Source organism: Ambystoma mexicanum, chromosome 11 (genome assembly GCF_040938575.1).
Source record: "Ambystoma mexicanum isolate Mex_15411 chromosome 11, UKY_AmexF1_1, whole genome shotgun sequence".
Classification (NCBI taxonomy): Eukaryota; Metazoa; Chordata; class Amphibia; order Caudata; family Ambystomatidae; genus Ambystoma; species Ambystoma mexicanum.
In genome coordinates this window covers 360,948,938-360,965,072 of record NC_090934.1, presented here as the reverse complement: position 1 = coordinate 360,965,072, position 16,135 = coordinate 360,948,938, and positions in this window count along the sequence as shown.

Genomic DNA, 16,135 nt, shown 5'->3' with positions numbered 1-16,135 from the left:
CGGGGTCGGCCGGGCCGTCCGCGGACCTCCAGGCAGGGAGGCCCCAACTCCTCCCGTGTATATCCCAGATGAGGTGAGATAGAGTATGAGACGCACACAAGGAGCAAGGTGACTCTGCTGTTTATTAGACAAAACGGCAGGGATGGGTCAAGGAGCGTACGCGTTCGTCCTGACACACACACAATCGTGGGGCTCGCAGGCCCTTTTTACGGTATTATGACGCGCTACTTGCGTCACTTCAGAAAGTTAACAAAAAACCTATCGCCACTCTTAATTGGGTGTTCGAGTGGTAGGGTTAGTATAGCACACATATAGAAAATGATATTAGTGGACAAGGTGTAGTCAGGTGGTATATCTGGGTTGTCCTTACAATTAGATACATGAGAATTGTTACATGAAGACTCCTGGGGATTGGCTAAATTTGCTGGCGTCAGTGATAAGAGCCCCATGTTCTGATTGGTGCGCCCGTGAGCTTCCCAGCCTGGGACCACCGTCGTTCCCAGCTCTCGGTGTACCTGTAAGTTGTAACAATGTTTCACTATGGGTACATGCAGACAATGTGAGGACTTATTCATAGCTGGACGGGGGACCGCTCCCACTGTTGCAGATGTCCATTGAGCCTTTCAAGTGTATCTGCCAGTGTCTCGTAGCGAGGGATCCAGACGCCTCTGTTCTCCTGGGTTTGGCATCTCGTCAGGTTCGGCTTGGTCACGTGGGGAGGGACCGTGAAAGAGGCAGAATTCTGCACAATTAATATTGTTTTTCTACTGCGCGTCTGGTTTAATTTGTCGGGGTGACTTTAACGTTGGTGCGTGGAGTACGAGGTTGCAACATCGTGCCTTTGATGATTTGCTCTTGGAACGTAGGTTTGCAACATTGCGACCTTGGCTGGTTGCTTTGCCAAGCTCATTCTGCAGGATCAGCAACTGACTCTTGCCTTGTTAATGTCCACGGGAGCTCTTGTTTGAGGCCTCCTTGGGCCTGGTGCATAAGTTGTCCGTTTGGTGTACAGGTGCTTTAGGTTATAGGAGCATATAATTTCATGACCAGTATTGTCTTCATTATACTTCTCATGGCGGTAACTGGTTTCAAGAGAAGCGTGAGCAAGCTAGTAGAAGAGTTCATGACGCGTCTTGCGTTTCTGCATTCTGAAAGCCTATGTAAAAATAATAAAGATGCACGTCTGTGAATATGCCTGTCGCCTACGTCATAGCACTGAGTATATTCTTCGTGTAGGTTGGTGTGGGAATGTCCAGTGTGTACATTTGTACAGATGTGCTTCCCGTTGTCTAGGTCGTCATGGCATCTCTAACGACGTGTAGATTTTAGTCTAGTTGATCCGTGCCGCAGGTGTCGGCATGGCCAGTGCGGGCTGCTGGGCAGGCAGATGGACACATCCGTATGTTCCTGTACCAGGGTATCTGGTCGTCTGGCAAATGGACAAACTCTTCTCGTGGCGGGTGTTTGGGTCGTGACCCTCTAGGCCATGCGCGAGAGGCGAAGGACGGGAGCCTGGTCTTCCATTCTCCCACTTCGGTCCCCCCTCTAGTCGACTTGTCGACCACAAACATATCCTTCTCGTTATCTCCTCTTACTCGCCATATCTTAGTTATTCCTCCGAGATGTCCATAGTGGTTTACATGATCTTCAAAGGACCAATACATATATTCACAGGTACCTCCAGGAGTACAGTATACCCATCTTCCTATGTAGCTCCTGGGGTTTCTTGGGTTCTCGATCTTCACGGATGGTGGGTCTAGATGGTTGGTGATAATTTGGGTGCGCAGCTTCTCCCTCTCCTGTATTATTACACCTGTATGCTGGCCGTCATCTGTTGGCATCAAGGGGTGCATTCCCACCATTTCCAGCAACTCGTCAGTAGTGCGTGCCTTCCGTGCCTTCCAAAATCTAATTATGATCAGGGTAGCTCCAGCCAATATAGTACAGCCCACTATTATTTTCAGTCCATCTGACAGCCAAGATGGCATCCATGACCATAACAGTGAAAACCAGCTCTTATCCTTGTTCACACCGTTGCTTTCATCCATCATTTTGGAGTGCATCTGGGCCAATTGCGAAACTGCTTCTGTCAGTGTACCATTGTCAGCATCATTGGCAGGTATGAACGTGCAGCATGATTGTCCTATCTTTGCACAAACTCCTCCTTTCATTGCTGTGAGAAGGTCCAATACATATCTGTTCTGTAGTGCTACCATCCTTACAGCTCGCAGCTCCTCTTTTATTGCGTTGAACCCATTTACTGTAGAATTGATGGTCATCATTAGTTCCCATCTAGTTATTTGGAGCCATTTTGCGTTTGCGTAAGCCTGTAGTCCCGGGTGTATTATTGAGGAGAAGAACATTGCTGCTCTGCTAAATAGTCTGTGTTCTGGCGGTATTGATGTTAGTGCCGTTTCCGACCTTCCCCACAGGTAATTTCCTGTCAGCGGCTCTCCTTGTCTTTTTCTTCTATTTAGGACAGTGTCATTGCTGTTGGTCCTGTTCCCTTGCTCCTCCCGAAGTGGTGCAGATCTCTTTCTTCTCTTATCCCCTTCAGTCATTCTAGGAAGTTTCGCCACATTGACATGCTTCTTAGGTACCACTAGTGATGGCACATTGACGTGTACCATTGTGCACACACCATTCCACAGGGGAGGCAGCGTATGGTATGCCTTTTCTCCACAGGCCCAATAATGGTCCATTATTACTGCTGTTCCCGCTCCCCCCTCAGGTAACTCCGTCACACTTGCACAATTGGTGTTATATCCTACGTCCACCTCTCCTTTATGCTGGTAGCATACCTTGGGCGCAGTCAACGGTAGTATCGTTATTGGGTCTTCATCTTCTTCTACCCACGTGAGCCTTGGTACATACTTGATCCACGTCGTCCAACATCGGTGATTGTGTGCCTCGATGATTGAGATAGTTTCTTTTGTTACCATGTTGCTGCCAATCACTCCTATCTCCCAGCTGTTGTCCAGATACACCTTTCCTGTTATCGTCAGTAGCGGCCTCTCCCAGCATCCTTGTTTACCCGGAACTTCAGTGGCGTACCAATCACATGGTAAGTACTGCAGTGTTACTTTCTGTGTTTCTCCTTTTGCAGGGCCACTTGTTATATATTTGAATGCTTCAGCATGTAAACTGGTCTTGTGATAACTCAAGTAGGTCTTGAGGAAGTTGTTTTCATATGGGTATGAGTCTCGTGTTTTCCATGTCATGTGCACTACAGTTCCTTGAAATCTTCCTTTCGTCTGGAACAGTGCCAAGTATATTATGCACTGCGCTATCTTCTCATTTATTTCTGTGGCAACAAATGTTTGTGAAGCACTCATGGCGTATGGTATTAATGAGCAGACGTAGCAGCTATCCTCAGTTGTCTGCTTACCAATGCGGGTCATGTGCTGGTACCATATGTTGTTTGTGACGTGTGCTGAATCTTGTACATAATTATCAATACCTTTATTGTCTGAGTATGTGCTGCGTTTAACTCTATTTTGCTTGGGTGCAATGTTACTACTACCACCTGACGTAACACCTGTTGCAGCAAGGAACGGGGGTATATTAGGTTTGGGTGCAGCAATAAAATTGATAGCACAGCTGTACTGCCAGACAGAGGCAGCCAAAAATCCTGTGATCATCAAAATCCCTATTATTTTTATTACAACTGCTAATTTCACCGGCATTTTGCTCTTACCTTGCTGCAGTCCTGGCAGCGTATTCTTGCGACGTTAAAGTTGCCCGCCTAAAAATTCTCAGAAATGCTCGTTTTTAGATGTTAGTTTTGTGTTATTTAAGCTCTCCCTATCAAATAGTCATTCAGTGCCCAGGCGAAGAGGTGTTCCCACGCTACTCTTAGTGATCGGTCTCTTAGGACCGGCAAGTATGGGCGGAGGTGGGGCATGTAATATTCTATGGCCAGGAGAAAGGCTGTGTAGTAGACACGTACCCTTCTTCTTTTTAGGTATGTTGGCCTTTTTATTTCGTATACAAATTGGTGTGACAATTCTTCTGGGTAATTATCGTCTGGGAGTACCATCTACGCCTGGACAGTGGACTTGTTAATTAGCTCTCTACTTAACAATACAATAATACGCAGTTCCTGTATGTGCGAGAGAAAAAAGAGAACATTCATGTGTTTACATGTGTATTTGTGCGGCCAGTGGCTTTCAGTTTAAGTTACAACTGTCCTTGGGAGTCAATGGGCGGGGGGGGGTTTTTTGCGCTCAGATGGCGGAAGTATTTTTACTCTTTGAACGTGTGACCATGGGGTGGGCAGTGTAGGGATCACCCCTTTCTTCGTCAGTTGTTGTCTCTGGGGTAGCTGGGTAGTGAATTGGATCGTTGTCTGTGGTAGAACTTCCTTCCGCCGTCGGGGATGTTGTTGCTGTTCTTCCAATGGACCTGTCGTTGGCGCTGGGGCGGGTCTGCAGTTTATATATCTTTACATCATGTAGGTGGTTCCAGGCACGCTTGTCCTTTAGTTTTACTGCTCTTGGTGATACGTCTTCTACCAGATGTGGGCCGGTGAACCTTTTGTCGTTCCACTTCCTATTGAAATTGCGAAGTAGCACGTGGTCACCTTTGGCAAGTTTGCACAAGTTCTCTTAATTCTGTACTGGCGCCTTCTTCTTGATTTCTGGTGGACCCGCCCCGCGTGCGCTCGAGCTGTTGAGACACAAACACAACACTAGTAATCAAAGACGACACATATTGATACATTTCATCACCTAGTACACTCGCTGAACTTTCGTGGTCAGTGAATGCCCTTGACGTTGGCGTTAGGGGAAGGCGCATTTGACGTCCAGTAACCACCTCGTGTGGGGTGAGGTGGTGGTCGGACCCTGGCCTGTTCCTTAGTTCGAATAAGGCTAACGGAAGGCAATACAACCAACTTTTCTTTGTTGTTTGTTGTATCTTTGCAACTGCCTCCTTCAATAAGCCATTCAGGCGTTCACATACACCGTTAGCCTGTGGGTGATATGCATATGCAAATTTGTGCTTTATGCTCAGCAGGGCTGTGATATGTTGGAACATTTCGTTTGCGAAATGCGGGCCGTTGTCTGATCTTAACACCTCGCACACTCCCCACCTGGGGAAGACCTCCCTTACTAGGAATTTGGCTGCTCTAAATGCATCTGGGTTTGAACAGGGCCCTGCTTCAATCCACCTAGAAAATGGGCATACTACTACAATCATATACCTATTACCTTGACATATGTTGATCATATCAACATAGTCAATGTGAAGGTGCCGAAAAGGTCCTTCTGGCCGGGGTATGGTACCTCTTATCACTTTTAGGGTATGACCGGCCGTAAACTGTTGACATGTGAGACAATTGCTGATAGAATTTGACACATGACAATTCAACTCGGGACAAAACCAATCTTCTCTAATTCGTGCTGCAATTATTTCCTTGCCTGTATGGGCTGGGTGATGTAATTGGCTCAGGGCGGTATTTAAAAGTGCCAATGGTATTACAACTTTCCCAGTACCACCCTGGCGCCATAGTGCGTCGGTTGGTGACATTGTACATCCTCTTTTTACCCATATTTCCTTTTCGGCCATTGGTGCAGCCGCTTGTAGTTCCATAATCTGTGTGGCTGGGAGATGGGTGTACCCTTCTTTTATTAACATCTCCCTAGCCATTCCCCTCCCTCTCCCTCTCTGTGAGTCTGTGGGGTTCCATATCTCACCAAAGTATGCAGCATATTTCGCATGTGCGTCTGCTGCTGCATTCCCTTTTGAGACGTGGTCTTCACCATTGGTGTGTGCGGTGCATTTTACTAGGGCTAGCTCTTGGGGGTCGTTTATTACTTCAATTAATTCAGCCAACAAGAGGGCATGTTGCACTGGAGTGCCATCAGCTCTCCTAAACCCTCTTCTTCTCCATTTTGATAGCCCTGAGTGAACAGTGGATGTAACATATGCACTGTCGGAATATATTGTTACACGTTTGTTAAAACTTTCCTTTAATGCTAATATTAGTGCAACTAGTTCTGCGGCTTGAGCAGAGTAATGCTGTGGTAACTGTACACACTTCATAGCCACACACACCGGCGCCTCCATCATTTTTACCACTGCTGCCCCAGTCCTCCTTATCCCATCTCCTTGATCAATAGTTGATGACCCATCAATAAACAAAAGCTCACCTCCCTCTAGTTCATTTTCTTCAACTTTTCTAGTACATGAATATATTTCATTTAGTTCGGTGCAGTCGTGGGCGTAATCTCCCTCCTCAATTATTTCTGCTAGGAACCTTGCAGGGTTAACAGTGCTACATCTAACAATTGCTAGTTCAGCCCTAGACAAAATGATCTCATAACCGGATGCCCTTTGTGTAGTTAGTGTGGACTTGGGTTTATTCAATATTGCAAATAGTGCATGTTATACAAACAGTGTAGTTGGACACCCCATCGTTATCGCTGATGCTTTTTCTACTGCAAAAGCAGCTGCAGCGAGACCTTGTTCGCAAGGGAAGTGGCCTAACATCACGGGGTCTAAGTGACCGCTGTAAAAGGCTACTGGTTTATAGCCCATGCTTGTTTTTTGGGCCAATACTGCTTTCATTACTGCTGAGTCGCAATGTGAAAATATAAAAAAGCGTCGCTCATAGTCTGGGGATGCCAGTACTGGAGCTGTTGATATCGCGTCCTTCAGTTCGTCAAATGCCTCCCTCATTTCCATAGTCCACCCCAACTTTTTCTCCCCTTTATTTGCTTCCTTCAAACCCTCAAGCAGGGGTCCTATGTATGAACTGTAATCAAATACCCATGCTCTACAGTAGTTGCACAGCCCCAGAAATTGCTGCAGTTCTCTCACAGTCTGTGGCATGGGAGTGCTTGAGATGGCCTGTGCTCTTTGTGGTGCAATCTTTCTTCCATGTTGGGATATCAGTTGGCCAATGTAAAGTACCTGTTCCTGACAGTATTGTATTTTTTCCATGTCTACCTTGTACACCTTTTCAGCCAATATAGTCAACATTTTTAAGGAGTCCTCTCTACATTTACTTTCATTTATACTGCAAATTATTATGTCATCCACATACTGTAACACTGTGCTTTCCACCTCAACGTTACCCAAATCCATCTGTATTACTCTATTGAAAATTGAGGGTGATTCACAATACCCCTGTGGTAACCTGGTATGTTTCCATTTTGTATTTCGGTAAGTGAAACTTGTCAAATCTTGTGAGTCGGGGTGTAAAGGTATTGAGAAAAATGCATTTTTAAGGTCTATTACTGTAAATCGTGATGCTTCTGCTGGGATGCCACACAATATTGTGGCCGGGTTTGCTGTTACTGGATATTCTGCTTCTACTATGTTGTTCAAGGGCCTGAGGTCCTGTATGAAGCGCCAAGACCCTCCTTTAGCCCTGCGCACTGGGTACACAGCCGTGTTACATGGTGATTCTGAGGGGACCAATATGCCATTGTTTATAAGTGCCGTTATAGTTTCATATATGCCCTCATCTGCCTCTTTTGACAGTGGGTACTGCTTTACTCTTGGTAGTATGGCACCTTTTTTAAATTTTATCCGTACACCCCCTATGCTTTTTATGCATCCTACGTCATAAGGGCTAATGGTCCATAATGATTTGGGCACCTTTGACATATCCTCCTTAAAGAAAGGGACTGGGGTGCATGCAGGTGCCTCAAGTGCCATCGCAATTTTCTGTGCTATTTGTTTGTGAGCCACTCTTAGCCATATTTCTACACTCATCATGAACACCATTTCCCCCTCCTCCTTTTCTTCTGAGAACAGCTCCTCATCTGACACCTGGGTCAACCTACATCCTTCTGCTAGTGCTATCACTGCCCTCCATGCTCTTCCTTCTTTGTCTTGGGCGTGCACAGCAATATACTCAGCTGTAGCAATAATGCTCTCAATGTCCATTACAAACACCTTTCCTTCTTGTTCATTAACAGGTGTTTCTGGTCGGAATAGATAGGCTGCTGGCCTCCTCCATATTTTCCCTTCTATCCCTGGCATCCATGCAAATGCCATGTCTGTTCCATACTGGAATAGCTCGCCATCTACTGGTTCCGCCCTAATCGCTGTCTGTCCGCAGTATGCTTGCATAATCTGTCGTGCTGCTAGCATGTTAATCCCTGGAGTAGAGCAAATTATACCATCCTCTGTAAAGGAGATTGTCATATTTAACCTATTCATTATGTCCCTCCCCAGTATATTTACTGGTGAGGCACTATAATACAAAAGTGGAACTGACAGATCATAATCTCCGATAGATAAAGGAACGTTATCAGTAAAAGGAACCAACCCTTTAGCCCCAGAAAATCCTTGGGTGTTCATGGCTTCGCCTGACATCTTAAATTTACCTTCCCTTATGCAAGACCGGGTTGCCCCGGTGTCAACAAGGAATGATAACTTTTTGTCACCTATCGTTACCTCTATGCGTGGCTCCTCTGCACTATTAGGTGTTACTGACAGGATGGGACACACCAAGGTCGTCTGTGGGCTGTCCTATTGGGGGTACAATGATTGGCCATTCCCTGTGTAAGGGTTGTGTCCCAAGACCGTCACCCTACCCAATTGCGTTTGTTCAGTTTGGGGTTGCTGTGTTAGCGCTACTTGTTGTTGTGGCAGTGAATATGTTTGTGGCTGTTGTTGCGTTATTTGTTGTTGTTGTATGCCCTGCTGTTCTTGTGATGGCCTAGGTTGTGCCTGTTCATTCCATGCTGGTGTTCCTGGCCTGACCCTACACGTACGTGACATGTGTCCTAATAATCCACAACTCCAACACACGGGTGGTTCCCTACTCTGCCATGGGAAGCTCCCTGTGTTGTTTAGTTTAGTTTAGTTTAGTTTAGTTTATTTATTTGTACCGCGCACCGAACCCTGGGGTAGCTGGGCGCCGGAGACTTAAAAACAGTTACAGCATGGCAAAAATATACAGTACAGATTGTGATAAAACAACAACGGTGTAGTAGACCGGGTTACAGGTGGTCAACAGAGGCAAGCAGAGAGGAAGTGCATTAAGCGGCGTTTTTGTTGGAAAGCCATGTTTTTGTTTTGGCTCTAAAAGTCCAAAATGAGGGTTCTGCTCTAAGGTGTGGTGGCAAAGCGTTCCATAGTTTGGCAGCTAGGACCGGGAAGCTGGCGCCGCCTGCTTTTTTTAGAGAGAATTTGGGAACGGAGAGGCAGTGTGCGTATGGTGTTCTAGTTGGTCTAGTTGAGGTGTGATTGTGGAACTTGTCTGCCAGGTATTTGGGTGCGTCGTTAGAGCGGCATTTATGGACGATGACGAGGGATCTGAGGGAGATTCTGTCTCGTACTGGGAGCCAGTGAGCATCTTGTCTGAAGCTGGAGATGTGGGCGTTTCGTGGGATACTGCGGGCTGCTCTGATGGCATTATTTTGCAGTACCTGTAGTTTGTTCAGGTTGTGTTCTGATGAGCCAAGAAAGAGGGTGTTGCAGTAGTCAATTTTTGAGAGCACTAACGCTCTGGCTAGTGTAATGCAGCTAGAGGGTGATAGGAAAGGTTTGCAGGCGTTGATGAGCTTATTGGTGTAAGCTGTTGAAGAGGCAGTTGCGTTCACCTGTCTTTTGAGTGAGAGAGTGGAGTCTAGATAAACCCCAAGGGTTTTAATTTCTTTGGCTACTGTGATTAGGTTACCGTCAATGTTGATGGACGCGTAACGGGGGTCTAGTTTGTTTAGCCGCGGTTGGGAGCCGACAATGAGGAGCTCAGTTTTCTCATCGTTGAGGCATAGGCCGTGCTCTGCCATCCAGGCTTGGATCTCTAAATAAAGGTTGTTGATTTTGGTGGAGTCCTCGTCGTAGCACCCTGATAGGGTGATGAGAACCTGGGTATCGTCAACATAGTTTGTGTAAGTGACACCTAGATTATCTAGGCGGTCAAACAATAGCTTTGTGAAGATATTGTATAGAGTCGGCGAGACGCACGAGCCTTGAGGAACGCCGCAGGTGATGGGGACAGGGAGTGCTGATGCCCCTGGGGAGAAGACCCGGGTGGTTCGGTTGGTTAGGAAGGACTGGATCCAGGCAGTCGCCTTGTTAGAGAAGGCCGCTGAGGTCCTCAGATGTTCTGTGAGGATCTGATGGTCGACGAGGTCGAAGGCAGCTGATAGATCTAGCAGTAGGAGAATGGCTAGATTACCCTTGTCCTTTGCCTCGTCCATCTGGATTTTTAGGTCCAGTAGGGCTGACTCTGTTCCATGCCTGTTGTCCTGGTATACCGGTTGCCCTGTGGGGTAGGTATTTCGTCCCCCCACCTGCTGTTGGGTATTATATCCGTATCCTCTTCCTCTCATAAATCCTCCTCTCCCTCTGTTATAACTATAATTCCCAGCTCCTTGCATTGGGTACCCTCCTCCCACGTTTGGTGCGTGTAATTGTAGTGGCGGCACTTGCTGTGTTATACTTTGTGGGGGTGCTATTTGAGCTGGATCTTGTGCAGCCACTACTTGTGTGGGGCTTTGGGCCATTGGTGTGGGCGTAGTTATTAGTGCCCCCTCCATAGTGTATTTAGTAAGTTTTTTCTGTACTAGTTTGGCCTCTTCTGTTTTCCTGTCCTCTTCCTTTTGTTTCATTTTTCCCTGCCATATCCTGCAGTGATGTACTATAGTCAGCTGTATTTCTGGCCACGGTTTTGCTTCCATTCCCACTACTTTCTTTAGTTGTTTCTGAACTCCTTCTGGGAGCCCTTGTACTAGTATATGATAAAATATGGCTGGTGTTTTATCCCATTGTTCTCTAGTTTCCATGCGCCACTTCTCTTGAATATCCTGGATATAATCAACAGGATCCTCATTCTCACGCATCTTACGGGAAGTAATTGCTCCTATGTCTGATGTGTCTGGGTACTGTACTCTCAGTGCCTGCCATAACACATGCCTGCAGTTTGCAAATGGCGCCCCATCATGCGATGTGTTCGTTATTGTTACCCCATGAAATCCTGCTCTCTTCCAGATGTCGTCCGCTCTATCCCCTAATATTGATATTAACAGGCCCTTCACATCTCCTACTGCTAGTTTCTGTCCTGCGGTGTGTTTTTCCATTTCATATATCCACTTACCCGCACCTCCACTTAGTGATGGGAGCCTACATTTTATATTTTCTTTATCCGTATGCTTCCAAGGTACATACTGCGGTCTAACCCCTCCTCTCTCCAACAGTGGCATTAAGTTGTGTCTTGTGTCACCCTTTACGCTCCATAATATTGAGTCTTCACACCCCTCCTCTTCCCCCGTTTCCTTTACCACTTCAAATTCTTCCTTACTACCCCTGCTCCTACCTCCCTCTTCTTTCTTTCCCCTTTTTTCGTCATTTCCTGTGTTTAATATGGGTATGTTTATTTGTCTGTCTTGCCTGCGGCTAGGGAGGTCTCTAAGCCGACATGCATAGGGAGTCAATTCGTCCATGAAGGGCGCAAGCTTTATTGTGCGCAGCGAGCGTGTGGCGGTTGAGCATGTAGGGTGCGATGGGGGAGGGCGTGATGGAGATGGTGATAGTGTGGCTTCATGGGTTTGTTTTTCCACTAGTTCGTGCACCCTCTCCTCACTTCGTTCTAGCTCCTCCCTTCTCTTACTGATCCATGGCGAGTCTATGTTTGTTCTAGTGAGGTACAGCTTATCTAAGCTTTCCCTTTCACTCTTTCTTCCTCCCCTCTCTACTCCTTCTTCCTCCTCACTGCAAAAATCAGTCATAAATGGTATCCCCCACTCTGCCTTTTTCCCTTTTACTGTTACTGTTTCTAAGTCTATTAGCTCCATTTCTCCTCTTCCTTTGTTACCAACTGCTCCCCCTGGTGTCGATGTTGTTGCTACTTCTCTACTTCTATATACATCCCCCCATTTTTCACTCTCCCTATTACTCCCTTCTCTTTCCCCTTCACTCCTCTCCTCCATCTCCCTACTATTTTCCTCTCTTTTCCTTTTTAGTTCCTCCATTACTTCTTTGCTCATCTGTTCCAATATTCTTTCATCCTCTTTCTTCCTTTCCCATTTCACCCTTTCTCTTTCTAGTGCTTTCCCCTCTTCATATTTCTTAGCTGCCTCTGATACTACCCTCCTCCTCCATATTTCCATTTCCCTTTCTTTATCTTCTTCTTCCTTCTTTTTTTCTCTCAACACTACTCTTGACAACCTGTCTGCTGCTGCTTTTACCCTTTCAGCTTCTATCCTTTGCTCCTCATTTCGTTCCCTTAATTTGTCCAATTCGTCTTTACCCTCTTTCTTTCTCCTCACTCTCTCCTTTTCCTCCTTCTCAAGCTGTTTTATTAATTTGTTCTGCTCATCCCTTAGCGTTGCCAGTTTTTCCTCCAAAATCTCTTCTCTTTGTCGTAATAGCTCCTCCCCCTTCATCTCACTCTCCCTTGTACTATCCTCGTCTGTTCTCTTTACTGCCTCCCTCTCTTCTCCCGTTAGTGAGCCCCGTAATTTTAATAATATCTGTGCAGCTACCCACTCATCATGTCCTATCTCTACAATCTGCTCTTCTCCAATCCTCCCCTCCCCCACTGTCATCTTCCTATGAACCACATATGGTGGAGGGCTGTATGCCGGGTTCGAGTATCCTTCAGCCGCCCTTAACTGTCCTTCTATTTCTCCTAATTCTCTTAGAGGGTATAACCCTTCTCCCCCTATTTTCACTCCCGGTGTTATGGGTATCTCGTTGCTCGGTTCCTTTTTTATGTTGTCTAATTTATCAATTTTTTCTCCTCCCTCTCCTTCATTCCCCGTATTCTTTGTCCTTTCACACCCCTTTTCCCCATCCGTTCCTTCTTTCTTAATCTCCTTTTCTTCCGGTGTTTCCCCCATAGTGAACATTCCATTTTGTCCTGGTCTGGACCCCTGGAACATCCTCCATAAGTTAAACACCTCCACATGATTTGTCAACTTCTTCCCCTTGTATGTATTATGCAGATGGTTTAGCATTGAATGTTGGGCATATGGATCGAAACTACCATTAGGCGGCCATGGTGTTAACATTTTGTTGTCCGTCCCCTGGGTCCACTCTATGCTGTACTTAATTAATTTCTCCCTATGTGGTGGCAGTGTGGTGCATATGTGTTGTAGTGGGGTAGTGAGGGTGTTCCCCCACCCTCCCGACCCTCTCCCGTATGACATAGTCGCACTCCCCTTGTTACCCTTCCCTTTACTAGCAGTTTACAATATACACCCTTGTATTGCTTACCTTGCCCCGCAAGTGTGGGGACTTACGACAATCCTTTGACAAATTATGCAATAATAATAAAAAAAAATAATAATAATAAAAAAACAAATATATGTATATATGTATGATGTTATATTATATTCCTTCCCCTACGGAGCGCACGCAGCCCCCCGCGGCTGCGTACCCCTTACGACGATCTTATACAGTCGTCCTGTTTCCCCGTTCTCCTCCCCCTTTTACACTTGCCGTGGCCGGCGTTCTCCGTGCGCAGCCACGCCCCTTTCCCCTTCTCCTCTTTCGATCCACTCGTTTATCGTTTATCTCCGTATCCGCTCCTTTATCATTTTTCTCTTCCCCACCACTCTCAAACCCAAAGTTCCTTGTGCTCGCGATATCCTATTAAATTCCTACTGGTGACGTCACCGATTTCTTCGAGCTACTGGTACATTCTTATTATGTTCTTTAAGTTCAAAATACACTTGCAATCTACCCCGCTAACCCTACAGCTGTCTTCCTGTCTCTCCTGGAACAAGGTAATCTCATCAATAATATAACCGGACTGCGCACGCTGCGTCGCCTCGCGTGTGATACGCCCCTCAACAGGAGGGCTTAACCAGCCAATTATCTTCCGTATTGAGCAACTATGTAACTAGCTACCGCCTACAGGGAAACGTCATCTACCTATCGAGTTTCTTGCTCGAACAATAGGGAACCTCGTCATCTACCTATCGAGTTTCTTGCTCGAACAATAGGGAACCTCATCTACTCATTGATCAATAAATGTCAAATCGTAGGAAACCACACACACCCACCCCTACACGTTAGTCGCGATTTAGGCCAATCAGTGTCTACGAGCGGTCACACGTGATGTTTTCGTGCTCCGCCCCCCTCTTTTTGCGTGACGTAGCCGACTGCTCTCGCACTCGTCTCGTCACCTATTCATTCCATTAGCAACACTCAGTTAAACCTTCGCCGCGCCTCTGTACAATACCTCCCTCCTCCCTTATTTACTCCCTCCCCCTCCCTCACAATTTCGCATTGCTCGTTGTGCGTGTCATGCTCACCAAGTTCTCTCGATGCAGGGCCGCTCGACTGCGTGCACCCCTCCAAGCGGCTCGCCACCTCCCCTCGTCTGGACCACGTCTGGACACTCGCCAACCGCGGGCGGGATACTTCTCAACCGGCTCCCGAGGGCCAATATCCGGATTGCGCTGTCCGGTCTTCTCGCAGCTCCGCGATGGTCCTGTAGTCCTCAGAAGGGGGCAACGGCAGAGGGGGCCGCGCCGCCGGGCCTCCTCGCAATGTGAGTGCCTGGAAAAAGTAAAAATAAAAAGTCGATCTTAAACAGATCTCAGCAGTGCCTCCAACTTGTCGGGGGGAAATTCTGCCGGGGTTGGCCGGGCCGTCCGCGGTCCTCCAGGCAGGGAGGCCCCAACTCCTCCCGTGTATATCCCAGATGAGGTGAGATAGAGTATGAGACGCACACAAGGAGCAAGGTGACTCTGCTGTTTATTAGACAAAACGGCAGGGATGGGTCAAGGAGCGTACGCGTTCGTCCTGACACACACACAATCGTGGGGCTCGCAGGCCCTTTTTACGGTATTATGACGCGCTACTTGCGTCACTTCAGAAAGTTAACAAAAAACCTATCGCCACTCTTAATTGGGTGTTCGAGTGGTAGGGTTAGTATAGCACACATATAGAAAATGATATTAGTGGACAAGGTGTAGTCAGGTGGTATATCTGGGTTGTCCTTACAATTAGATACATGAGAATTGTTACATGAAGACTCCTGGGGATTGGCTAAATTTGCTGGCGTCAGTGATAAGAGCCCCATGTTCTGATTGGTGCGCCCGTGAGCTTCCCAGCCTGGGACCACCGTCGTTCCCAGCTCTCGGTGTACCTGTAAGTTGTAACAATGTTTCACTATGGGTACATGCAGACAATGTGAGGACTTATTCATAGCTGGACGGGGGACCGCTCCCACTGTTGCAGATGTCCATTGAGCCTTTCAAGTGTATCTGCCAGTGTCTCGTAGCGAGGGATCCAGACGCCTCTGTTCTCTTGGGTTTGGCATCTCGTCAGGTTCGGCTTGGTCACGTGGGGAGGGACCGTGAAAGAGGCAGAATTCTGCACAATTAATATTGTTTTTCTACTGCGCGTCTGGTTTAATTTGTCGGGGTGACTTTAACGTTGGTGCGTGGAGTACGAGGTTGCAACATCGTGCCTTTGATGATTTGCTCTTGGAACGTAGGTTTGCAACATTGCGACCTTGGCTGGTTGCTTCGCCAAGCTCATTCTGCAGGATCAGCAACTGACTCTTGCCTTGTTAATGTCCACGGGAGCTCTTGTTTGAGGCCTCCTTGGGCCTGGTGCATAAGTTGTCCGTTTGGTGTACAGGTGCTTTAGGTTATAGGAGCATATAATTTCATGACCAGTATTGTCTTCATTATACTTCTCATGGCGGTAACTGGTTTCAAGAGAAGCGTGAGCAAGCTAGTAGAAGAGTTCATGACGCGTCTTGCGTTTCTGCATTCTGAAAGCCTATGTAAAAATAATAAAGATGCACGTCCGTGAATATGCCTGTCGCCTACGTCATAGCACTGAGTATATTCTTCGTGTAGGTTGGTGTGGGAATGTCCAGTGTGTACATTTGTACAGATGTGCTTCCCGTTGTCTAGGTCGTCATGGCATCTCTAACGACGTGTAGATTTTAGTCTAGTTGATCCGTGCCGCAGGTGTCGGCATGGCCAGTGCGGGCTGCTGGGCAGGCAGATGGACACATCCGTATGTTCCTGTACCAGGGTATCTGGTCGTCTGGCAAATGGACAAACTCTTCTCGTGGCGGGTGTTTGGGTCGTGACCCTCTAGGCCATGCGCGAGAGGCGAAGGACGGGAGCCTGGTCTTCCATTCTCCCACTTCAGGACTGTGCGAATGTCTGCAGACATTTTGGGCATTCACACTGTCCAAAAGCAC